This window comes from Cervus elaphus, chromosome 29 (assembly GCF_910594005.1).
Source record: "Cervus elaphus chromosome 29, mCerEla1.1, whole genome shotgun sequence".
NCBI classification, from domain to species: domain Eukaryota; kingdom Metazoa; phylum Chordata; class Mammalia; order Artiodactyla; family Cervidae; genus Cervus; species Cervus elaphus.
Genome location: NC_057843.1, coordinates 60,129,791 through 60,156,715, shown reverse-complemented (window position 1 = coordinate 60,156,715; position 26,925 = coordinate 60,129,791).

Here is a 26,925-nt window from a genome sequence, read left to right as displayed (position 1 = left end):
TTTTCTACTTTTGGGGTTTTGTGAATAGTGGGTACAAGCATTTGTGTATAGCTTTTTAAAATTGTTAAATTTTATTGTGATAACATTTAACATGAGATCTACCTTTTAACAATTTTTAAAAATTATTTATTTTTGATTGTGCTGGGTCTGTTGCTGTGTGTGGGTTTTCTCTAGTTGCAGGGAGTGGAGGCAGCTCTCTAGTTGCAGTGTGTGAGCTTTAACGAATTTTTGGGTGTATAATACATTACTGTTGACCGTAGATACTGTGTATAGGTTCACTTAACATGAGATCTGCCTTTCCAACACATTTAAAAAATATATATTTATCTAACTGAGCCAGGTCTCAGGTGTGGCTCGTGGGCTCTTTAGTTGTGGCAGTGGAACTCTTAGTTGGAGCGTGTGGGATCAAGTTCCCTGGCCGGATGTCAAAACCAGGCTCCCTGAATTGGGAGCTCACAGTCTTAACCACTGGGCCACCAGGGAAGTCCTCTAACAAAGTTTTAAGTGTATAATAAACACATTTATTGTTGATTAGAGGTACTGTGTTATTTGAACATCTACTAGATAATATGGTAATTTTATGTTAAATTTTTTGAGAAACTACCAAACAGTTTTCCACAGTGGCTGTATCATTTTACATTCCTTCCAGTGAGGCATCAGGGTTCTGCTTTCTCCATATCCTCACAAACACTTGCAATTTTCCATTTTGGGGGGATAATAGCCATTTTAATGGGTATTAAGTGGCATCTTATTGTTTTGCCTTTGTTTTTGAAAGACAGTTTCCCTGCGTGTAGAATTCTGGATTGCCTGTGTTTTCTTTCAGATGTTAAAAAATTTTGCTGTACTTTCTTCTAGCTTGCATTGTTTTCAACAACAATTTTGCTGTCATCTTTGTCTTTTTATATGTATCATTATCAGAGTACTTTCAAGATTTCCTCTTTGTCTTGAACAATTTGATTACAATATGCCTTTATGTAGTTTTCATGTTTGTTCTATTTGGAATTTATTTGGCCTCTTGGGTCTGTATATTTAGTTTTCAGTACAAATGATTGGAAAGTTTTGGGTCGTTGTTTTTTAAACAGATTTATTGAGATAGAATTTGTGTAACATATAATTAAGCCATTTAAAGTGTACAAATGTATGTTATTATCTATGTGTTTGATGCACATCCATCACTGCAGACAGTTTTAGAGCACTTTCATTATCCCAGAGAGAAGCCCTGTTCTTTAGCTGTCTGTTTCCAAACTCCCTGGTCCCCTTCACAACTAATCTGGTTTTTATTCCTGTGGGTTTACTTATTTTAGACATTTCATATAAAGGGAATCATATAATATGTGGTCCTTGGCCATTATTTCTTTAAATATTTTTTCCTGTCTCTAACTCTTTCTTTCTCCTTCAGGTACTCCCATTTGTTTTAAAATTATATTTCAGTATAATTAGTTTCTGTTGTAATCCTCTATAGTGTTTTATCTTATGCCCTTAAATACATCATTCTAAGATGCCTGTTGGCTCTGCTAGACTGCTAGAGAGGTCCTTGGCACAAAAATGTTGAATAAAATATTTTTATTCTAGATAGCATTATACATGAGTGTTTTAACTTTGGTTTTTCAAAGAAAGCTATTCCTCAGGATATTAATAGCTGCTGCAATAGAGGTATTCTTTGCACAAATAAGCTTGGGAAACACCGGGTAAAACAACATTTGGTATATTTTTCTGTTGGATTTCTCAGAGCCTTTTATTTGATAAAATGCTTTGTGTTGGCAGAGAGCAGATAGGATGTACATTTTCCAAATCCAGTGTAGCACATGGTACACACTTTTGAAACTTTTTATTAAAAAACCCTTTAGTAATATCTAGTTTAATGAATTCTACAAATGAAATGCTCCAAAACATAAATCCCTTAATAAAAGGGTCTGAAATACATTTAAATTACATATAAATGTGTTTCTTAAACTGAGGATAATAGTTTAATGGATCCATTTAAAAGGACAAAAATCTCATAGATTCCCCAGTATTGACTTAGGTGTATTTTAGTTTAATCTTAATATGCACGGATATAACACTAGGTATAGCCTCTTTATAAATAATAAAATCAAAACAAATCTAACAAATACCACACTACAAAACCTATCAAATCCAGACTAATGCATTTAATGTGATGGATTTTTTTTTTCTTGCTGACACTAAACAGTTATTTGCAATGCTGCTCTGGGACTGACCTTTTTTAAAAAAAAATTATTTATTTATTTTAAATGGAGGCTAATTAGTTTACAATATTGTGGTTTTTGCCATACATTGACATGAATCAACCACGGGTATATATGTGTCCTCGTCCTGAATCCCCCTCCCACCTCCCTCCTCATCCCATCCCTCTGGGTTGTCCCAATGCACTGGCTTTGAGTGCCCAGCTTCATGCATTGAACTTGCACTGGTGATCTATTTCACGTATGGTAATACACATGTTTCAATGCTATTCTCTCCAATCATCCCACCCTCGCCTTCTCCCACAGAGTGGGACTGACCTTTTAAGGGGAAGGTTCTTTGGGCTCCGTCTTGCCCATTCTCCTGTGTGTGTGAGATGACTTCGTTCTCCCACAGCTTTCTCCATTTGAGCTGCTGTAAGCTTACAGGCCTGTGATATTTCAGTCTTCAGTTAATGCCTTGAGATTAGGCCTGCCTCTCTCTTCTCATTAACTATTATAATTAAAATACCGCTGCCTAGTTTCACTTCCCTCAGAAAGTACACACAGGGGCACTATAGCGGTTAATTTACATGTCAGCCTGACTGGCCGTAGGGTACCCAGATATTTGGGCGAACATTAGTCTGGTATTTCTGTGCTGGTGTTTTTGTAAGAGAGAAACATTCAAATGGATAGACTGAGGAGAGCAGATTGCCCTTCCTAATGTGGACGGACCTCATCCACTCAGCTGAAGGCCTGCCTAGAATAAAAAGGCTGACCCTTTCCTGAGCAGGAGAGAATTCTTCCTGCCTGACTGCCTTTGAACTGAAACACTGGCTTTTTCTCCCCCCCTGAATCTCAGGCCTGTCAGCCTTTAAGCCAGAGCTGCACCATCCACTCTCTTGGTTCTTGGGCCTTTGGGCTTGGACCAGAACTGAACCACTTGGCTCTGCTTCGTCCCCAGCTTGGTCCCTCACCCTGTAGATCCCTGGAGAACGCTGCCTGATACAAGCGCTGACATCATGTGGCAGTAGTCAGGGATAGGCTATACATTTTAAGTAGTAAGTATATCCCATGCAATAGCTGGGAGACATTATACTAAGAAGTCATTTATCTGAAATTCCGATTTATCTGTTGAGTCTTGGGTTTCATCCAGTAACCCTGCCTCCAGATGAAGCTACCCACTGCAGCACCGCATGACCCGGCAGCGAAGGGACAGACCACGGACTTGTGCTCCTGATCTCCATCGCATGGACCCACCAGAGAGGAACGCTGACCCTGAGGGTCTGCTTTCAGGGCAGGTGGCCGCTCCCCAGGAGTCTTCACAAGGAGCTCCGGTGCGGGCCACTTGAGAGAGTAGTCCCCCAGGGGCTCGCTTTGTGGTTTCTGCCCCACTTGCTGGCACGGAAGAGAATTGGTGCCCACCGTGTCAAGTCTGCCTTCCCCTAGGAGACCCTCGAGACGAATCCTGAGATGCTGGAACGCTGTTTAACCTCAGTCTCTGATCTGACTCAATTTCCCACCCCTTCTGGAATGCCCAGACCCTTCCTCTGTGGGTTGGGGACTCATGGAGTCAGTTACACTCTCCAATATCCTCAACCTCTTTTTTGACTGTTCACTTCTGTTTCTGTACCAAATGAAAGCTGAGTGTCTACTTACGATAGTCTTTCTTCTCAACCCTTTCAAGTGGAGGGTGTTTTTCCTCTTAAATACTGGGTACTGAGGGCCGGAGGTGAAGCAGGTGGGGTGGGTGAGGTAAGTGTGGTGGGTTAGGTGGGGCCACCTTGCTTTATGTTGTTGATTCTAAATCCAATTCTTCTCCTTTTTCCTTTAAAACTCCACTCCCTTGAAGTTCACATGAACCCACTCTTTATCCTCCTTCACGAGTGTCTTTAGCACTGACACGCTGTCTTCCTGTCTGTCCTTTTTCCTGACATCATTCCTGGTGACTTCACGTCCATATGGATGAGCCATCTAACATGTTGGCCTCTTTGGTTTCATGCCTTTCTTTGATTTTTTCCTTTGATCTGTCCCACCCTAGCCACTCATTCCTTTGTCATACTCATGACTATATCATCACCCGGAACCCAAGCATCCTGCTCTCTGACCACCACCTCCTCTCATTGCAGCTCCCAGAGGGTAATGTTTCTACACTGTCTCATCAAGACTTCTAATGCACTCCCCCTCCCACTTTTTCACATCTCATTTCCCTTAAGTTCTCTGTCTTCCTTAACCAGCAAGTATTTCTGTGTTTGTTGCCGTAACTATTCTTTTCAGTTCAGTTGCTCAGTCATGTCCGACTCTTTGTGACCCCATGAACCGCAGCACGCCAGGCCTCACTGTCCATCACCAGCTCCCAGAGTCCACCCAAACTCATGTCCATTGAGTCAGTGATGCCATCTAACCATCTCATCCTCTGTCGTCCCCTTTTCCTCCTGCCTTCAATCTTTCCCAACATCAGGGTCTTTTCAAATGAGTCAGCTCTTCACATCAGGTGGCCAAAATATTGGAGTTTCAGCTTCAACATCAGTCCTTCCAATGAACACCCAGGACTGATCTCCTTTAGGATGGACTGGTTGGATCTCCTTGCAGTCCAAGGGATTCTCAAGAGTCTTCTCCAACACCACAGGTCAAAAGCATCAATTCTTCTGTGCTAAGCTTTTGATACAGTCCAACTCTCACATCCATACATGACTACTGGAAAAACCATAGCCTTGATTAGATGGATCTTTGTTGACAAATTCTTTTCAAACACTCCCAATTCCCTTATCACACTTTTCTTCCTTCTTATTTGCTCTATTTAAAGCCTACATCTCTTCCACTACATGCTGAAACTCAAGCATAAGAGAAAACACACACCTAAGCCAACTGGCCTCACTTTAAATTCATGACAACAAATCTCAGATCATCAGCCAGTCCTGTTCAGCAGTCCTGCCACCCTTCTCTAGGGGTTCACTTCCCGTCCCCAAAGACAGTTTTTTCACATCTTTACCTCCTTCTTGGTAGGAGCCATCCACTCCACACCCCTCTTCCATCTTTGTCTGATCACCTTATCTCCTATTTCATTGATAATATAAGAAGCAGTTACGAAGGAACACCCTTATCCTCCCACCACACCTCTTAATCCATCTGAATTTGTGTTTCTCTTTCCCTCCTGCCTTCATATTGCTACAGTTGAAGTTTCCTTACTTTTCCTGAAAGATATCCCTTTAACTTGTGAGCTGAATCCTCTGGCCTCTGGTTTTTTTCAGTTCTCCCATCTCTGCTGCATCCCCAGTTTCTTTGTCTCCCCTCAGCATTTCCAACAAAACTCACACCTGTTCGGTCATTTCCAGCCTCTGCAGAGCTGTTCCTCCCCCTCCTTCCCCCCCCCCCCCCGCAATCTTCTTTCAGCTGATGGCCTTCTTCCCTGCTGTCCTTCACAGCAGCCTTTCCCACGGACTTGTCTCTCCTTCCTCACTTCTGTTTTCTGCCCAGCCCTCTGTAGTGGGCTTACCTTCTCTCCAGCCTACTGTTTTTGATGAGGTCACCGATAACCTCCAGGGGTCACGTCTCCATCTTTACTTGATCTCTTAACAGCGCTTGATGCAGTAGACCACTACTTCCCTGAACTACTTTCTTTACCTGGTTCTTGGAGGAGTGTATGCTTTTGGGTGCCCCTTTGTGGTCTGCCTAGCTGGTGATCTCATCTGCTGCTTGACTTCCAAGTGTCAGAGTGCTCAAAGTTTCGGCCATCGTCCTCTTCTCTAGCTATGACTTTCTCCGTGGGTGACGTGTTCTGGCCCAGACTTTGAGAACACTCTGTGCAGCCCTGTCTCCCCAAACTCTCTCTCCAGCTCTGCTGGCCTCTTGGAACTTGACTCAGAAGCATCCAGCCTCCTGTTGAGTACCCCTACTTGGATGTTTAATAGGTGTCTCCATCCTGACTTGTCCCAAATCAAACTCTTGGCTTGATACTCTGACGTGTATCTGTATGACCCAAACTGAGTTATTGAATAATGGTCCCACTGGGAACCAAAAACCACTGATGTGACCTGAGAGGGGTGAATGAGTGAATGAACGCACGTAGAAACAACTTCAAGGTCTTCAGTCTCAGCCAGACTCCCAGTGCCACTTGTTAATCTTTGTACCCACTCCCCCCACAACTTCTTTCAACTTTTACTCGTATCCCATTGCTTCCCATCTTCTCTGTGTGGTCTACTTCCTGGAGAAATTGAGACCATCGAGTGTGATCTTTCCTGTCTTCCTAAGTTCCTGTCTTTAAATCCAGCACTGCCCCCTCTATCTCATTCTCAGAGTATCCTTCCTTCTTTTCGAGCTACTGGACCTCATCTGTTCTAACTCTCTCTAGGACCATGTTCCAACAATTATCTCCTTTCTCTCCTGTAACTGCCTTTCAGCTGATTTACGAGTCTTACCAGATTTCTTCAAAGAATGGTCTAAAATCACTGTCTCTACTACTTCACTGCCTATTCACTCCTCGACCCACTGTACCCTATCTACTGCCTCTGTTCTAAGTTTCCCTAAGGATACCAAGAGCCACTAACAGCCAAACCCATTAGAAACTTTTCAGTTCTTATCTGATTCAACCTGTTCACTGCACTGCACAGTTGAGGCGTCTCTCCTTTGGCCCATACAACACTGAATTTTCCTCTTTCTACTCTTGTCTGCTTTGCGGGCACCTCCTCTGTCCTTTCCTTAAATTTTTTGTTCTTCAGGATCTGTTCTTGTCTTGTAGCTCTTGTCACCCTACAGGCTTTCTCTGGGCAATCTCACTGCCCCCTGTGGTTTTAGCCACTGCCCACATGCTGCGGAGGCGCTGGGCTGCATTGGTAACCCTCTGAGGTCAGCTGTGGCAGCAGTTGTGGCATCATTTCCATTTCAAAGATGATACAGTTGAGGCTAAGAGAAGGGAAGAAGGAAGGCAGGAGGTTAGAAGCAGAGCCGGGTCACGGGTTCTTTCCCCCACACCAGTTGTCTCCCTAGACAGGACATTCCTGGCTTTTCCAAGCGCTGTAAGCAGAGGGCAGCCAGGGGCTTAGTCGTGCATGCAGAGTGAAACTCGCAGGGGCCCGCCCTTCTAGCACAGTCCTGGCCAGTCTTCCTGCATGCTTGGTGTCCAAGCCCCTAGTTCCACCGCTACCCTGACAGCACCTCTGCAAGACAGCAGCCCTCGGCCTGCGCTGCTTCTCGGCTCTGCCCTTGTTCTGATCTTGGAAATACCCTTACTTTCCCGCGACACCTCCTATACATTTCAGATGACTAAAGCAAACATCACCCGGCATTTCTGGAGGTTTCGTAGCAGGGAGCTTTGAGAATATTTAGTCTCCGTCTTTGCCAGGAGCCCCTCTCCCCAGGCTTAGGCTTCCTCTCCTCTGCCGCTCCTACTCCATCTCAGGGTGGCTCCTCCACGGTGCAGGGCCGTTGTGCAGAGAAACCTAAAGGGTTGCCTCTCCTGACCCTAAGGTTGCTGCTGAAGCCATTATGGCAAGCTTCAATCTCGGGGCTGAGGAATTTATAGTTGGGGCTTTCCGAAGCTGGGAGGGTGCTGGGCACTGTCCTGGGAGAGGGTGTGGGCAGGCCCTGGGAGGAGGGCCTCGCCCCAGCTGGGTCCTCTCTCTCAGACTGTTCCAGGCCGTCGGCTCCTTACTGGCTGCACACCCAAGCCCGCTCCCTTGGGCTGACCTTAAGGCCTTTGCCACCTGGCCCCGTTGACTCTCGAGCCTCACCTCCTGCTTCACCCAGACGTGTGGTCCGCCTGCTGTGACTGAGGCCCAGCCTGCATCTCCTGCCTCCAGACTGCCTCTCGCTGTCTCCTCGGCCCAGGTTACCCTTTCCCTGATGTCTTGCCCCCAGGTCTTCTCTGGCCTCCAGGGCTCAGGTTCAGTGTCATCGCCCAGGAAGGGCACGGCGCTCTTTCTCTCCCCTGCTCCTCATCGCCCATCTCTGAGCCTTCCTGTGGCCTTGTTGACCCTACTTAACTGTGGCTGGAGTCTGCATCTACATGGTCCTGGGAAACTCTGAACTTGATGGAATGTGTCCCTTGAGACTGCCCTCGATTTTCTCATCCAACACGGGGGTTCAGGGCTCAGAGGCAAAGGCGGGAACCAGCTTTGCTCTGAATGAGGAAAACTTAAGGCTTTCATGTTCCGGGTCCTGGGTGGAGACAAGATGAAGTGTCCTGGGAGACTCTTTAGCCACTGTCACTCCATGGCCCAGAACATGCTGCTCTTTCAACCAGCAGCATCTCTGCAGCACCTCTGAATTGAGGAGCAAATGATCGGGAGGTCCGTTGATGGTGGAGGAATTTCAAGAGTAATTTTGAGGATGCAGAGTGTTTGCCTTAAATGCTGGCTTTACACCACCCCCCCCCAACTCCCATGTCAGGGGTCTCCACCTTAGCACCAGCGTCTGGTGTGGGGCTTGGAAATAAATGGTTCTTGCATAAATGAATGAATCCTCATGCACTGGAATTAGAGGAACCATAAGGATCTTTAGATCCACGTTTTGTGGAGAAATAAATAATAGTAATAACCTTTTATGAGAGCTGACTCAGTTCTAGGATCCATGCTGAGTGCTTCACATACGTTACCTGATTTTATCCTTTCAGGAGCAATGTGAGCTGAAAGTTATCATCCCTGCTTTTTTTTTAAGGTTAGGTTTTTTTTTTTTTTTTTTGTACAAGGAGCTAGCATTGTTTTGTCAGGTAGACGTCTTGGATAATCCTTTCAAGGAAGATCACTTAGTTCTCCTTGATGACGCCTGTATCCTTCGTGGACTGATGGAAATACTGGTGGCACACAGTTAGGCTGTATTTCCCGATCAGTCAGTGTCAGTTTGAGCAGATGCAGTAAGAGTTAGAACTCCGCTTGATTTTTGTGGGTGGCTCCAGCAGAGCTCCTGATGAACTGTGTAACTTTCAGGGGTGCAGTAAGGTACATTTGCACAGCTGGTGCCTTGCAGAACCAATTGTGTCCAGAGGCCACTGGCTGACCCTAGGCTATACTGCTTCTCATTGCATGTGCAGGAAGTAGAGACCCACAGAAAGGCAGAAACTTGACCTGTCCCCCCAGTCCCTGGAGCTACTTTATCCAAGGCGCCTTCTTTCCTAGTCTTTCCAAGAGCCCTGCCTGCAAGGACATTATGAAGAGGAAAAAAGAATTTGAAGTGCATTCTAAGAAGCCCCTCTGTTCTCATGCTGTGGAGGGCAGGAGCATGCACTCAAAGACTCAGCCAGGGAGAAAGACTTGATCTTCTGGGCAGGATCACTTCCCATGGCGACGCCTTCTTGAGTCGAAGCTCTGGTATGAAGTAAGACTCGTTTAAAGCAGTTAAAAGCAGCAATCCCCATTGTGTCGGATGGTGACAGTATAATCCTCCTTAATGATTTCGTTCCCTCTCCAAACTCCCCTCCATTATGCATCCTTAAAATGTGGCTTCAGATGCCTCTGTAGGTTTCCGTAAGTGCAGGGGGATTTGGTGAGAAGGGACGAGGTAAAGACCGCCTCTGTTGCACTCAAACCACTCAGAGATGCATCACAGGAAATCCTTTCCCCCACTTTTTTTTTTTTGGCTAGAGCTATGTGTATTAAAGTTTTCTTTTAAATGAAAATTTAAATTATATATAAAAAGTAGAGGTATTAGTATTGAATATATCACACCTCCATATCCCTGTCACCTAGCTTTAAAATATCAACATATGGCCAATCTTGCTTCATTTATATCCTATCCACTCTTACCTGCCCCACGCCCCCACTGGATTGTTTTGAAAAAAAAAAAAAAAATCCCAGATATATTGGAATACGTGTATCTTTTATCTCTAAAACAGAAAAGGTCTTTTAAAAATTATTTATAAAGCCTATACATATATATATATATAATATATATTTCAAATGTATAAATGTTCATTGGGCTTCCTGGGTGGCTCAGTGGTAAGGAATCCAGCTGACAATGCAGGAGACGCAGGCTGGATCCCAGGTCTGGGAAGAGTCCATACGCCACGGGGCACCTAAGCCTGTGCTCTAGAGTCCATGAGGCGCACCTCCCGAGCCGTGCACCCTGGAGCCTGTGCTCTGTAACAGGAGAAGCCACCTCAGTGAGAAGCCTGTGCCCTGCAGCTAGAGAAAAGCCCGTTCAGCACCGAACACCCAGCATAGCCACAATAATAAATAAATATGTTCAAATAAATAGATATCAGAATCCAGAGATAGTCTACACATTGAATTTGGTTGATATATCTCCTGAGTTTCTTCCAATCAATAGGGTCCCCTTCCTCTATTTAAAAAAAAATTATATTTTGATAAAATTTGGTTCTTTGTCCTGTAGAACTTTCCATGTTTTGTATTTTGTGGATTACATTCAGAGGGGATAATATAATGTGGTCCTCTGGTCCCTGGGATGAAATCTAGAAGTGTTATCAGGTTCAGGTTTGATTTGGGGACAGTTTTAAAGTTTGTGTCATGTACTTCTTGATGCCTCACATCAGGAGGCACATAATGTTTGCTTTTCTCTCTCCTTGGCTTATTAAAAAGATATTGATCAGCAGGTTGAGGTGTTTTTAGCCTATTCTGTTATAATGTTCCTTGTTGGGGTTTTGCCTAATGATTTTAGTAGTCACTGATGATTGCTGTTATTTATCAGGGATTTCAAAATGGTGATATTCTAATTCTGATATTCACTATTTATTAGCTATAATTATTTCATAAAGAAGAGCTTGATCTCATCAACTATTTGGTTACACTGAAGCACAGTTCATAAAGGAAAGGCAAGATAAATGTTTGATTCTTTACCGTTACCTATTTCTGGAATTATGAGTTTATTCTTAAGCATCCTCCAAAGGTGATGTGCTACGTACTATTGTGTTTTAATTACCCTAAAACTTAGTGGCTTAAAACAACAACCATTCAGTTATGTCTCATTATTTTGGTCCAGGATTGGCTGAACGACTTGTCAGCTCCATATGGTGCTGAAGTCACTTGGAGGCGGATTCATCTCTTGGATGGACTAGTCTGAAGGATGTGTGATGCCTTACTGGGAATGACTGAAAGGCTGAGCTTTGCTGGAATTGTCAACCAGGATACCTAAAAGTGACTTCTCTAGGACGGCGGTCATGCGGCTCCTTACATGGTGGCCTGTGACTTTCAGAGAGTGTTCCCAGCAGAAGGTTGAGAGTTTTTCCTAACCCAGTTTCAGGAGCTTCACTTCTGCCATATTCTGTAGTTACAAGTGAGTAAGTACCAGGACTGGTCCAGGTCAAGAAGAGGGTACTGTCCAAGCACATAAATACCATGAGGCAGTTCCTGAGGCCCTCTTACAAACAGGGAGTCCAGTGTCAGACACCCCTCCTCCCCGACCCAGTGCATCTTTGGATGCACTGGACTCCTCCCCGGGGAGTCTGGCCATCCTCTTGGTTAGGAACTGGCTGCAAGAGATACAGCCTTGCTCCAGGTGTCCATAGTCTTCCTCAAGGTCAGCGGGGTATGGACAGCCTCGTCATGAACAGAGTCAGTAGTAAGGTACCACGCTCCTGAAATGTCAGTATGCCCATTGCCACCACTGCCAGAATCATGTAGGCTCTAGCTTTAGATGAACACTTTCATCAGTAACATCTTGGAAAACTTGGCCCTGAATGCTTGAGGGCTTGAGAAGGGGTCTGTTCTGGGAGCTTGGCCTTCCCTTGATAATGAAGAAGCCGTCAAGCAGGACGTACAAGGAATTTTGTTTGTATATATTTTATTGACGTATGTACGTATGTCTTAGTCTCTCAGCTGTGTATAGTTGACTTACGATGTTACAGGGGCACAGCAGAGTGATTCAGTTATACATACACGCATTGTTTTTGAAATTATTTTCCATTATATTTCCATTATATATATATTTCCATTATATTCCAATATATTATATATATTTTCCATTTTCCATTATTTTCCCTGTGCTATACAGTAAACCTTTGTTGCTTGTTGCATATCTATTTTTTTACATTAGAAATTAGCATTCTGTTCATACTGAGTCAAACAAGTGAAAGCAAAACGCCATGAATGTTTTAGTTAGGCAAAAATTCGTAAGTTTTCTAAAATCACAGGAGTTCTGTGGGCAGGACGAAGAGTGCTGTGGCCATGCCTCCATAGAGATTGCTTTTAATGGTGTAAAATATTCCATCCCATGGATGCAACATGCTTTACCAAACGGTTTCTCATTGTTGTAGTTGTTTGCACTTTCTGATGATTTATGAGTAATACTATATGTTTTTGTGCACAAAACCTTATTATTCTGTTAAATTCTTCCCTTAAGATAGATTTCCAAGAATAGAATTATTTTTGGCTCTTGATATATTTTATCAATTTGCTTTTTGAACATCTTACATTCTGACAGCAGTGTATGTGCCTGCTGGGTCTTCTATAACCTCAACTGCATGGATAATTATTTTAAAATGTTTTTTGTTAATTTAGTAAGTGTAAAACTAAAGTTAGTTTTTTTTGAATATTTTTGTTTACTATTCTGTTCTAAATTGTCTGTTTTCCCTCTTTTGTCAGTATTATAAGGGATTAATTTGTTTAATTTATATCAATTTGGTATTAGTCACTGAAGTGAAATTTAGATTATTTTTATCAGTGCCTCCAGTACAGTTCTTTAAAACATTAAAAAAAGATCAAGACATTTAACTACTACTCTTTTCAGAGATGAGCAGCAGCAACATATTTCTTCTTGTATTCCGTACCTACAGGAAATTCCCAAGTAGAAGCAGTACCTAATTATATTTAAAATAACCAGAGAAAATGCAAAAAAACAAAAAAAAGAACTCTAAAACATTTAGCAGTAAACTCCTTACATGTGTAGAGCAACCCAGAGATTATAAATAGCTTTCACATTTATTATCTCATCTGTTTTTTATATTCAATCCTGGAGGTAGACCGGGAGGAATTCACAGATGAGAACATTGAGACTCAGAAGTTAAGTGCATGGTGACCCAAGTAGTTAATGGCAGATCTGAATAGAATCCAGGCTTTCTGACTTCAAATGAATTTGTTCCTTCATTCATTTAAAAAGTCATTGGTCATAACTTACCATACTTCAGGAAATAAGCTAGGAGCTGGGGGTGCAGTCATAAACAAGAACTCTCTCTTGGTATGTACAGTCTACTAGGAGAGAAGAGCAATTGCCATAAGTTAGGAGGCACAGGAAACCTAAACTGCCCAGAGAATGGACACTCAGCCCAACCTGGAGGGACGGGAATTCAGGTAGACTTCCGAGAGGAGGTCAAGGTTAAAGTAAACCCTGAATGATGAGCTACCCAGGATATGCGAGATGGGGCAGGTTTGATTTAGGCCAAGGGAAGTAATGGATTTGCCCAGAGGTGATGAGCCTTGCTTGGATGTGGGTGGTGAGGGAAAGGGATTCATTGAGGAGGATGCCCAGGCTTTTAAACTGAGCATCTTGGAGAATGGGGGCAGGGGTACCACTCCCTGAGAAGGGGAATTAGAGCAGAAAGACCTGGTCTGTGTGTATGCTGATCGCCAAGCTCGCCAAATCCTCAGGTATTAATAAGAGCCTTTCCTTTTCTTAGAGGAATCTGTATTCCAATGAGAGAAGCAAAAACATAGAAAATATTTCTGACATAAAGTGAGAGGTGCTGAGTGGTGGAGATCTGTGTGAGGTTTGGGGACCCTGGAGGAGGGCAGGAGGAAAGAATCATTCAAGGAGGTTTCCCAGAGGCGGTGATACAAGTGTGGAGAAGGCAGGAGGGTTCCATTTAGAAGAGGTGTGAGTGAGCTAGTGAATTTTGGAGGTAGCCATCTGGCAGTTCTGTTTGATGAGGTGCAGGTTATGAGTGGGAGTTCTCTTGGAGCTGGAGAGGTTGGCCCAGGGCTGAGAGATGTGGACTTCATCTCATTGATGATGGGCTAGGATTTAAAAAATCCTTCTTCCACCACTAGAATATAGCTGTACCTATTAGAATGTGAGTTACATAGGGGCAGATCATTCAATAGTGTCTGGCATATAATAGGTACTCAGGAACTCTTTGTTGAATGAGTGGTTGGAGATATTGAAATATTTGCCTCATCTTCCATATTGTTGGAAATTTCCCAACACCATCTATTTCTTTTGACTATATACATTTCAAAGTAAGGATTAATATAAAATGTATATACCAAGTTGAAAGCAGATTTTATTCATATATATTTTTAATTTATTTAAAAATAAAGCACAAAAGAGTCAGACAATGCTTAGTGACTGAACAACAACAAGACTGTATTGTATCCTGAAAGGAGTGGTTTAAAAGCTAGGTAGGTTTAGTAAGTATTTTCAAGTGTCATTGTTGGAAACATGAATAATCCTTAACAACCAATCAAAAGTTATCAAATATTTTCTTTGTACAGGTGAGAAACTGGGGCCCAGAGAGGGAAAGGGACTTGTCCAAGATCACACAGCAAGTTAGAGGCAAGCCAAGAATAGTATCCAGATGTTTGACTGGTAGTCAGTACTTTATTATTTCATGCTATAGTGGCTATTGTTTTTCTCTATCCAGAACCTACTTCCTCCACTTCAGGAAACAGATTTCATCCCTCGATCCACAGGTATAGGCATTGGCCCAGGCAAGGTCAGTCATTGTATAGAGCACTTCACCTTCTCTGGCCTTAATTGGTTCAAGGGATGAGGATGTGATCCAAGTTTGACCAATCAGAATCCTTCCCTGGGATTTATGATCGTGGATCTGGGAAAGGAAAGGATCTTTTCCTTCTGGTTGTGAAGTTATGAAGATATGAGCTCAAAACTAGAATGGATAGGCCTGTGTCATATCAAAAGAATGAAAACAGAAGGAAGACAGAAAGGAGAGGTAGTCCAGGTGGGAGTTGAATTACTTATGCTGATTTCCAAAGTGTATCCATCCTGAGTTTTTTCTTAGGTCTCTCTTTTTAAAATAACATTTTTCCAATAATTACCCTGCTTTTTTTTTTTCTTCTTCTTTTTCTTCTTTTACTAAAGCAAGCTGGACTTGGGTTCCCGTCCCTTTCAGCCAAAGAGGTAAACCCAGGATTTTTCAGTAGCAGCAGTATTGGCATTTTGGACCAGATGATTCTGTGTTGGGAGGGGCTGCTCTCTGCATGCTCGGATGTTGAGCAGCACCCTGGACTCTATCCCACTAGATGCCAGTATCACTCCATCCCAATTGTGGCGATCAAAAGTGTCTCCAGCCATTACCAAATGGCCCCTGGGGGTGGGGCAAGACTGCCCCTGGCTGAGAACCACTGGTGTAGTCTAGTACTCATGGTGATTATTACTAAAACAAACAGGCAAAAAAACCTAACCAACCAACTAAACAAACAAAGCAGATAGGGAAAACTGAAATTCAGTGAGCTGTGGGACTTTTTTCAAAGTGGCAAAGACAAGACTACTAAATCGAGCAAAACAGATCCAGGAAGTGATACTCCACGGAGATGTTGGTACATGCAAATGTTGGCTCTCACCACTGCTGGAATAATAACAAACTCCACAAAATGATTTGGGATTTTACCCATGACAGAGGCAGTAACTCTCTACCTAAGAATTCTCACGCACCTCTTGAGATGGTGAGACAATGTGATGCCAATTAGTTTTATTTCTGTTGTTTTAGATCTTTCTGGTGAATGACTTGGAGTTTGGGTTCAGTGAACTTTTTTTACTGGGTGTCTCCAGAAAGCTCACTGCTTGCCCTGCTAAAGCAGATATCCAGGAAGCCAAACCTTGCTACAATTAAAATAGTAATGATTCATTGCACAATAATGATGTGTCTACTTGAGATCAGTAAAATACCATGAAGAATGAACTTCATTTTTGTTGAACTATTTTTTGAGGAAATGCTCTTCAGAGGCAGGATTGTGAGGGAAAGATTACTAGCACAGAAATCAAGGGGTCTGGATGTGAGCCTGACTTTGGCACTAATGCTGTGTGACGCTGTGCAAGTGTCTGCCTGTCTCTGGGCCTCAGTTTCCTTCTCTGCATATTGAGTAGCTGGATCAGACAAACGCTGAGGAACTTTCTAGTACTGAGTTTCAGTGATTCAGTGTTGGCAGGCATTATGTCATCTATTTTGGTTCCTTTATCCCCAACCCAGACTTGGTATAGCACCAGAAACAAAATAAGTACTAAGCAGATGCTAATTAAATACACAGATAAATGAATTAGGTATGAGATAATGATAAGGACACCCCAGCTTCCACAGATGCATGAAATTAGAAGGGATCTTAGAATTGAAAGGGATCCCTAAGCTTATTTAGTAAAGCCCAGCCAAAGCTAGAACTCTCTACCTTATTTCTGACAGATGAACATACAGTTTCTGTTTAGATGTTTCTAATGACAGGGAATTCAGCATCTGCGGAGGTTCCATTTTTGGATAGATCTAGATATTAAAAGTGCTTCCTTATCTGGAACCTAAATTAGTCTCCTCATAGCTGTCACTTGCTTCTTTTCTAAAAATTAAGTTTAATTTTAATCCAAGAATATATGCACACAACTTGAATAGTAAAATAATACTGAAAGTCTTATTATAATAAGTGAGAGTCATTTTTGACTCTTCCTCGTCCTTTCTCGTTCCCCAGGGCTGCCCCCTCCAACATTTTATATCCTGTTCTTCTGTTAGTTATATCTGCCTTTCCAATTGGTATGCTTATACTGGTATTTCTTGATGCCATTGTCTGTTGATTTTCTGTTTTGAAGAAGAGGATGTAACCTCTTAACTAACCTCCTCTAACTCCCCCTCCCTTTGGCCTCTTACTACACTGTCACAATATCTGCTTCAGTCAGTGTTCAGTGTTTTCACAAGTGTGACTTCATAAATATTGTTTAATGCTAAGCCAAGTAAAATTCTGTTTCTCTTCTTTGTACTCATTTTTATTTTTCCTGCTTTGATTAGTTTTCTATGTACTTTTCTCTAGTGACTCTGTACTATTTCAACTGAACTGTAGAACAGCTATCAACACATAATTTTAAAAAGTTTTTATTTTTATCAAAGTTACACAGTAACAGGTTAGGAAATGGAAAGTCAGAGAGGGAAAATGCCTTGCCTAAGGTCACAGAGAAGCACCTAGAAGGGGCAGAGCCGTTAATGCAGCCCAGCACTTTCCCAACTACATTTGCGTTTGGAAACATCACTTTGAGTCCAAATTGGTCAGTGGCAGAATGTGTCCCAACAACGAGGGGTTCCTGGGATGTGACTCATTTTTATAGATGGGAATAAATCGCTTCTCTGCAGGGCTCAGCAACTGGCAGGACTGGGTGGGCTTGGCAGCCTCATTGTGAAAGGCCAAGAATGTCTCCACACCCTGTAATCCTGTAAAGAGGGTCTCTACTTTTTAAATTCCTAAACAGTGTTACACAAACCCTCCAGGGGCTTAAACTTGACATACAGACAGGTGAGCAGGGGCAGGGAGGTAATCTCCTCACGCCACCTCCCTGCCTGCTAGAGAACAGGCGGCCTTAATCCCCACCAGGCAGATCTCTTCTTGCTCCTGTTGAGAACCAGGAGGGAAGGAGTGAGAAATGGCCCCAGGCCTGAAGTCAGATCATTCTTATTTTGCAGAAGTAAGTTCTACAATATAGAAAGGAAGCCACTTTCAGAAACAAGCAGAGCAATCCCTGCACAATTAGCCCTGTGGAGAGGGCCCCTTTGACACATGGCTGAAGGAGTCCATTGAGAGCCGCTCCTGAGTCTCTGGAGGTAGCAGGGTCTTCGGCTGTTTTTACCAGAAACAGGCAGGAGGACTGGACTCCCTGGACCCGCAGGGCAGCATGGCCAGGGCAGCGGCCTGTGATGCTGTCCGTGCAGCCCCCGATCTCCCTTACCCTGCTCTCCACGTGCTCCGAGCTTTGCAAGGCCCATGGTCTCATGATTTGCAGTCACTTGCAAACCTTTGGAACAGCACAGGATTGACTCAGAACCAGCTGTGGGGATGGACAGACTGCCTGCTGAGGGGACTCACACCCAGAACACCCCAGAGCAGGTGTGCGGAGCTGAGGGCGGGGCAAGCAGCCTGGCCTAGAAGGTGACAGAGGCTTCCAGCCCACTCTGCTGACTCTGGAGTCTGCAGTTTCACTTAGGTTGGGAAAGGCTGCTGGTGGAGACCACCAAGCTCTGGAGTCAGAAGAAGTCTTTGTGACGTCTCAGAGGGAGAGGACTACGGGAGCTTAGAGTGGCTGAGGGCCCGGTCTTGGGCTACCCAGTAGGTCCAGTAATCAGGTGCTTCCCGTATGCTAAGCACAGAGCAAAATGCTTTATATCCATCCACTCCTTTGACCATCCCAGCAAGTCTATGAGTGGGGTGCTATTGTTTGTTCTGTTTTTGATGCAGACTGAGGCTCAGAGTGGTGAAGTAACTTGCCAAAGCCATGGGGCTAGAAGGAGGTGGAGGCAGGACTTGAATCCAGGCCTCTCTGCCCCTGAAGCCTGTGCTGTGGACTCTAGTGAGATAACAGGCAGGACAACACTTTGGATAGAAATTAGAGCCTTCCACTTCCCTCTGTGACTCAGCTCTAATTAAAAGAAGAACCTGTGAGGCTGAGGTGGAGCGGGGAGTCAAAAGGTTTTGGGTTCCAAACCCCGGCCATGTGACTTGGGACAGAATCTTCCTTCCCCTCCCCGACCCGCGGTTTCCTCAACTTGGGGGCCACATCATTAAAGCGCCTTCTGTGCTGTGAATGGGGATGGTCGTGTGTCCTGGACATACTTCTGTCCAGTCCTCGGTAGCAAAAGGGGAAAAGGCCTCCAGAGGAGATTCTGGGTGGGGGCACGAGGCCTGGCCTCCCGAGAGGCTCGGCTGCTTGGAGCCCCCCAGCCAGGCCAGCACCAAACCTCAGCTTTCGTGTGACTTGGCTTCTTGCATCTTGTTTAGTCTGCAGAGCAGGCTGTTTATCCTGCTGCCTTTGTCACAGGCCATTACTACACACAGAATCCCTGCGGGCTTACTGCTTTCTCTAGGAATTCAGGGAGGGCCACAGAGGGAGCCCAACTCCTAAGAGCCATCTGTCGCCCCCCAGCCCCATTCAGAGCAGCCTCAGCTGAGAACCCAAGGAATAGTGTGCTTCTGGTCTGTGATTCTGGCTGTGTGACCTTGGGCCACTCTCTCTCCCTCTCTGGGCCTCCATCTACCCATCTGTGCAGAGAGGGAGCTGGCTCAGATGCCCTGGAAGGGACTTCAACTCCCTGAGTCTCAGAAGTACATTTCTATGTGGTTTTTTCCCCTTTGAGGCCTCCCTCATCCCTCTACTGAGCCCTCCCCCAATTCTGAAGCAATTTGTAGCATTTTCACTGATCCCATCCCTGCCCTGAGCCTGGGGCCAATCCCTCTCTCATTCAACCTCCTGCTTGTAAATTGGGGATAATAATACCTGATAACTCACCCTGCTGCTGTGGGGATTAAGTAATTAGTGGTTATTAAGGGATGGGGCAACACAGTGCACTGTTTCCATTTAGGGCAGCTTTCCTCCTCTGAGCTCCTGCTACTGCACAATCTCAAAGAGTTGAAAAATCCCAAGAGTCTGACTTTTTACTCCCGCTTTACAGATGGAGAAACTGAGGCCGAGGGGAAGGAGTAGGAGTGTACAGCCGCTCTGCAGGGCAGCAAGGCCCAGAGCTCAGGGCTCTGGACGTTTGTCCAGCGTGCCCCTCATGCGCGTCATGGTCCCGGGCTGTGGTGGTGGTCCCTCTCCCGGGATGGAAGGTGAAGCGAAAGGCTGCCACACCTTTGGCCTGGTTCCAGGGTTTCCATAGCTTGGTATCAAGGAACAGAACTTGGCTTCGGCCCGTCCTGCGTACCACTCCTGGTGTCTTGGCTTACTGTGAGCTGGGGCGTGTCACCCCATTCACTCTGAACTGTCAGCTGCTTCATCCGTAAATGGGGATAATGACAGCTTCCTCAGGGGTTGTGTCAGGATTGGCCCAGAGCAGGAATTCAGGAAATAAGTATTATGTTGTTACGAGGTTGCTTTTGTTGACTGTGGTGACTGCCAGAGCTCACTAGACAGCTGCTCATGATGCTTCAGGGGCCATACCCTCACCAGGTGCTCCCGTGGGCGACACCCTGGCTGGGGGCTTCCATGTAAGCAGCTCCTTCCTCCTCGTCCTAAGACAGCAAGAGTGTTGTTACCCCATTTGACAGAGTTGCACATGGAGCCTCAGAGAGGAAGAGAACTTGTCCAAAGTTGTGTTTGCTTTAGACGTGAGATATCCTTATTGTTAGTCTCTTTTCTTGCCACGTCCAGTTCCCTTATCCTTTATTTCCTGTGTGTTCTCCTGTCTCTTCAGTGGAGAAGTATAGGTGATGCCTGGCTCATCTGAAGAGCAGCCCGGGTCCTCATGCCTCCTCATGCCCCATCCCCATCAGCACATCTGAACTCAGACACCAGGCATTTTCTGGGAGACACAATAGGATACAAAAAGCCCCTGGGTCTGACGAGACTCCGTGTGGGAGGGAAACTGTGAGATGCATTTGCCTCGGCCCTGGGTATGGTGTCTCCGTAATAGTGTTGATGCTAATATCGGCGTTCGCTCCCGTTGCTGAGACCTCACGCGGTGCCATGCATGGTGCTAAGCATTCACTGGACCCTTGAGCTGTGTCCCGTACTGCTGGAGAACTGGTGTGACCTTGCTCAAGGTCACACGGCTGGTAAGAGGCTGTGTAAACCCAAATCTTCTGCCCCTATAGCCTGTGCACATTACTTTTGCACTCCTACCCTCCTTAGGGCCTGGGGACCTGGGTCGGACTCAGACCCAAATCTGGGTCATCTCAGGTTAAATCCATCCTGCCATTGTCCTCTCACCTGGGATGACAGACATATACACAGGCAGTCATTTCATCTTTGAAATGGGAATAGTAATGATCACCTTGCAGGGTTTTGGAGATGGAAGCAGGGCACTTTGAAAGTTGCCTGGCGTATGGTGAACACATAATAAATGGCAGTGATTATTACTATTGACATGATCTTGGCTTCCTATGGGGCCCATGGAATAAGGGGAGTGCAGGGGGTGGCGGGGTTCATGTGCTAATGGGAGAGGAAAGCCAGAAGAAGGGAGCATCCTGTCTCTGATGATGTGTATAGGTTGCAGCCAGGACAGAAGCAGAGTAGGAGGCACGGTCATTGTTTCTGAGGGGGTGCCCTGGGTAGAGAGAGCAGATACAGTCTGGGACTCAGAAGGCAAAGCCAGTGGGGAGAGCTGCAGGATTGAGGCTGCTTTTCAAAGGACCAAAGAAGGGAGGGGTTCCCTGAGCAGTGTTGAGCTCCCCCAAACTGGAGGTGTACAGGCAGAGGGTGGAAGCTAACCGGTGTTGCAGAAGGCCTGTTAGTGGCTGTATCACGTGATTTCTAAGGTCTCAGGACAGAAAAGCTACAGGAAGTCTGATTTTGACTCAGCATAAGCAAGAGCCTTCCAGCAGCACTGTCTGAAGGTGGATGGCGCTGCTTCAGGGGGCGATGGTGAGGTTCACATCCCTGGGAGCACTCGCGCAGAAGCTAGGTAAATGCTTGGAAGGAATGCTGTGGCAAGGGTTAGTGCCTCAGACGGCAGATTAGACTAGGTGACTCCTTAGTGAGGGGTGATATGACACTGGTGGAAAAGAAGGGGCCAGAGTCCAACCTGAGGTCTGTTCCAGACAGCAGCGTTCGCCAGCTGGGTGACCTTAGGCAAGAGTCTTCACCTCTCTGAGCTTTGTCTTGCTTACCTATAACATGAAAATTATAATCCCTATCCTGCTTAGCTTTCAGGAATGGAGTGAAGGGTCAGAGATACACAGGCAATAAAAAGGCTCTGAGAACTCTGAAGCCACTGTGAATTCTTCTGAGCCCATGGGGAGATAGGAAGGTGGGTGGAGAGGGAGGAGAAATGGAGAGGTGTCTGGCTCTGTGCTGGGTGCTGGATTGGAGGAGAGGGAGTTTGTGGCAGATGGTCTGCTCCTCTCAGCTGCAGCAAGTTTGAATCTCTTAGAACAGTGTTGTCTACTAGAACGTTCTGTCCTGATGGAAATGTCCTATCTAATCAATGGTCACTGGCTACAACTAGCTAGTGAACCCTTGAAAAGCAGCTAGTGTAACGGAGGAACTACATTTTAAATGTTACTTGGCTACCATGTTGGACTCCTCAGCTCTAAAGGAACCTCCTTCCTTGAACCTCCTTCCTTCCGTCTTCTCTATTCTTTCATCCTAAGTAGGTGCTGTGGTCCCGCATTCCCTGGGCACTGCAGAGGCCACCGAGGTGAACACGGCAGGGTCCTGCCCTGAGGAGCTCACCTCTCCTTCTGGACAGATGGGCATGTACTGTAGACAGAAACCACAACCCAGGGTGAGGCATACAGCTCTACAGCTGTGGAGACCTCAAGGGAGGGAGCCACTCACTCAGGGGGTGCTCTAGAGACTGCATATGAATGATGACCTGGGCATCTGGGCAGGAAAACTTTCCTGTGGAGGGAACAGCATCAGCAAGGGCTTGAAGGCAAGAAGGAGCACAGAGTGTCCGGAGAGTGAAGGCTGATATGAGGATAGAGGAGGGCACATACGGCAGGAGATAGCCCCAGATTCTCTGTTGCAGTCACCCAAGGTATGCCCAGTGCGTTGATGGGTGGAGGCCGTCAGGGGCAGGCCTGGTGAGGGCCTGGCACCATTCAGGGCAAGTTAAGGAGGTGTCTTTGGAGGGGGTCCCCGCCGTCTGCCCCTTACTCAGAGTCTCGTCTCCCTGCCTGGTCTTGATGAAAGAGCTCAGGGTCCTGCTTGTTCACCCTTCGCAGAATCCCTGACAGTCCTCTTCGAGGGCACACCCTTTCTGTCCTCACTCTTCCCACCGAAAACTTGCTCATGACTCAGGCTTCTGCATTACTGGGCTGGCCCGTTTCCTCATTTCCCAGGCCCTGGGCTGACAGCCTGGCTGACTTCCTCACTGGAACTCTTGCCCCTAACACTGCCTCACCCCAGTCCTACTTCTTGCAGAAACTAGTAGGAGAAAAGGATTAGCTGTGGCCCAAGTTTAAGGAAAGCTTCAGCGAGGGTAGCCTTTGGATGTAGGGCAGCACACATCACTGGCTGCCAGCTCAATACCTGCCTCCTGTTGCTCTCTCTCTCTCTTTTTTTTTTTCCAATTTTTATTGGAGTATAGTTGATCTACAATGTTGTGTTGGTCTCTGCAGTACTGTAAAGTGAATAACTTGTATGTATATATAACCACTCTTTTTAGGTTCTTGACCCATATAGAGTATAGATCATTACAGATATTGGATAGAATTTCCTATGCTCTACAGTAGGTCCTTATTATCTATTTTTTCCTCTGACTCCCTCTTAACAGAAGCCCCATCACACACACTAGGTCACAGCCAGCTGCCCTTGGGAGACTCCGACCAGCACCTCATTCAGAGATGAATCTGATTGGTCTCAGGAAAACCATTTTACTTGGTGTTGTCCCTGCCCCAACTTGTTGGCTGAGGAAAGGCATGAAATCCAGTTTTGGCCAGTGAAGCACAGAGAATATCTGCTGGAGACAGTTTCAGGAGAAACTCACCCCACAGATGAGACAGAGTAGACATCGGTCCCTCTGCTTCCTTGGGCTGATGTCATGTGGATATGATATCTGAAATCAGATATCGTCACCTTGTTTCTGAGCAGAATGGGGAGCTTGAAAGAGCCTGAAGACATCATTAAATCCTTGAATCAACCCACCCTGAAGTCCATCCCGTGTGAGATAATACATTTCTGTTATTTGCAGCTAAAAGCTTCTTAATCACTTCAGAGAGGTGAGGTACATTGGTCAGGACTCTTTTAGTTTCAGTTGATAGAAACTCAGTCCCAACTGACTTGAGCAAAAGAAGGGAGGTGGTACTGCTTTGCATGATAATATGAGATGGATCCCCATGTGGGCAGAGAAATCCAGGCAGATTATGTGGATTTAGAAAAATGACTTTCTTCTAATGGTGTAGAGCCTGTAGTGACTTTGAGAATTACGATTTTTCTTTGGAAGATTGTGTGTGTGTGTGTGTGTGTGTGTGTGTTCCAAGCATTACCATTTGGAGGATGATGGGAAGAACGAGTAGGCGTTTTTATCTCATCCTAGTGGAGACACATGGATGAGCACCATCCTTGGAGGGCCCAAGCCCACACCATGTTTTCCTAGGGCCCTGCGTGGTTATTCTAGATTCAGATTCTGGGAGAGATACTGTCAGAGGGTTACTGCATACTGTGGCTCTCCTTGATTCTGGGTTAATGCCATCCCTGTGATTCAGGCTGATCTTTTCCTAGCCGCAGAGGCTCCCCTGGTGAAGGACTGACAGAGAAGGGAAAAGGAAGTGGTCTTCAAGGCAAGAAACACAAGGAGACCTCCTGTAGAGGATTGATACTACTTTGCTTTGGACTCTTGGAAGAGTTCTATTTGAAGTTTTATGGATGCAATTCCGTTGTTCTTCCTGACTTTTAATAGAGGCTGGTAGACCTGTACTCTGTGGGTGGGTTGTGGGCTGTTGAGGATGGGCCAGGGGTAGCTAGATGGCTTTTTAACAGTTCTCTTATGGTAAAGCCCTGCAGTGGTAGGTGACCAGAGCAAAGCAAATAGAAGCCCAGCAAGATGCTGAGAGTAGTGGGAAACTGAGACTCTTTGAAATCCATTCCTCAGCCCCTAATAGGCCTCAAAATATTTCCCTTTTAGGCGTCAGGGTCAGGGTGGGGCTTGAGGGTAGGCACAAGATCTAAGAAGACATACCTCCCCACCCAGCAGCTCCTCTGCCCTCTTGCATCCTCCAAAACCACTTCCGCCTTAGGATCTGAGCTAGGGCCTAGGGTCTCCACAAACTGGGATATCTGTCTTCCACAAGGGGCAGTGATGCCTGTTACTTCCCTTATGCCAAGAGGTTTAAGGACTTACATAACTGTTGAGAAATAAAGCTGGTTAAGTGGTGAGCATTATATTTTGATCCACACGCTGTATGTTTCCAAAATTCCCTTGTAGATACCATCAAGCAAAGTCTGGCAGGTATCTTTCTCTTCCAAAGGTTACTAAAATTGCTTGGTTAGATGTGATACAAGAAACCATTTTCTTTCGTGTTGTTGGGTTCCTCTCTAATCCTTGCCACAGAGGCCACCAGTTTGGAAGCTTTCTGGGTGCAAGAGAAGGGGGCTGCTCCTTGATCCTTCTTTCTTAGCCTGGCATTCAAGGCTCTTTTTCATAAACTGGCCTTCTTAGACTTAGTTCCAGCTACTCCCCAGCATGTACTCTCTGTTATTTATTTATTTTTTTAAAGCAAGGATGTTTCTATCCTTAAATCCAGAAACCCATAGTTACTCTCCTCCCAATGCTATTCCTTTCATTTATTCCCTTCCACATCCCAGTTTTCCCTTTTCACGTCCAAAGTCTAACAGCTTTTAAAGCCCAGTGGGAATACTGCCTGGACTATACACCGCTGCCAGAGCAGGGCCTGAAGGCATCAGAGGAACCTCTGTTCACATCTCAGCTCCACCTCTGTTAACTGTGACTCCAGACGAGTTCTTCCTCTCCCTGAACTTCATTTTCCTTGTCTGAAAAGTGGAGATATTTACCCCACAATCTAATATCCACCCAGCAGCCAGAGGGATCCCATGAAAATATAAGTCAAGTAATATCACCTCTCTGCTCAAAATCCCACCTATGGCTGTCATTCACCTGGAGTAAAAGCCAAGTCCTTGCACAGCCCTCCACGCTCTGACTCCCATCTCTGCATCCCTGACCCCCGCTCTCCCGCCCCAGATTCCTCACAGAGCCTCCAACATGGCTGGCATTTTCCTGCCTTAGGAACCTTGCACCAGCTCTTCCCTCTGCCTGAAACACTCCTCCCTGTGAATGCTCTCGACCCTTTCTTCACTTCCTTCATGTATTTGCCCAGATGTCACTTTCAGGGTAAAGCCTTCTCTGACCAGCCTATTTAAACTTATAAACTCTGCCCTTCTTGACTTCCCTTCTGATTCCCCTTTCTCGCTCTGTTCTTCCCATACACATGTCTCCTTCTAATACAATGCATGCCTGTCTTATTTGTTATGTCCTCTCCTACTAGAAACTAATCTTGAGGAGGACAGAGAGTTTTGTCTGTTGAGTTTTCTGGTGTATCCTCCAGTGCCCAGAACAGTGCCCTCATAGTATGGCACTCAGTAAATATTTGTAGAATGAATGAGCAAATGAGAGAGTGGCTGATCTCTGATGGCCTTTGAGCCCCAGGAGCCACTGAGAGCTGTCCCTGGTGCTGCCCCAGCCCAGCTTCTTCCTGCCCTTCCTGCAGTTCTGTGCCGACCTTCACTTGTCTGGTCATTCTCAGCTCCTCTGGCCCCGTCTGTATTTACTTCCTCAGCTGCTGATCCAGCCAGTCAGAGGGCAGAAGAGGAAAATGCAAGACATAAAATGAAGGGTTTGAGACCCTATGGATTCAGCTCCCAGGGACCCTCAGGGTCAAGTCCAATCCTGGCATTTGCTCTGAGGCTCCTCCCTGCCCCTCCAGCCTCTCGTGCGGCTTTCCCCTGGAGCCTGCACTCCCGTCTCTCTTTGTTCCTCGAACTGCGTGTTCTCTTATGTTCCTTGACCACCTGCGGCTCTGGTTTCACGCTCTTCCTATTCCTCCTGATCTTGTCTGCCCAACTCTCAGTCAGCCTCCAGATTTTGTCGCCAAGACTACTTTCTCCTGAAGGCCTTGTTTGATTCCTAGGTAAGGTTCACATTCCCGTGAGGCTCTGACCCCCTGCTTTGGCAGCAGTTGTTATGCTTGTTATTATTCTTCAC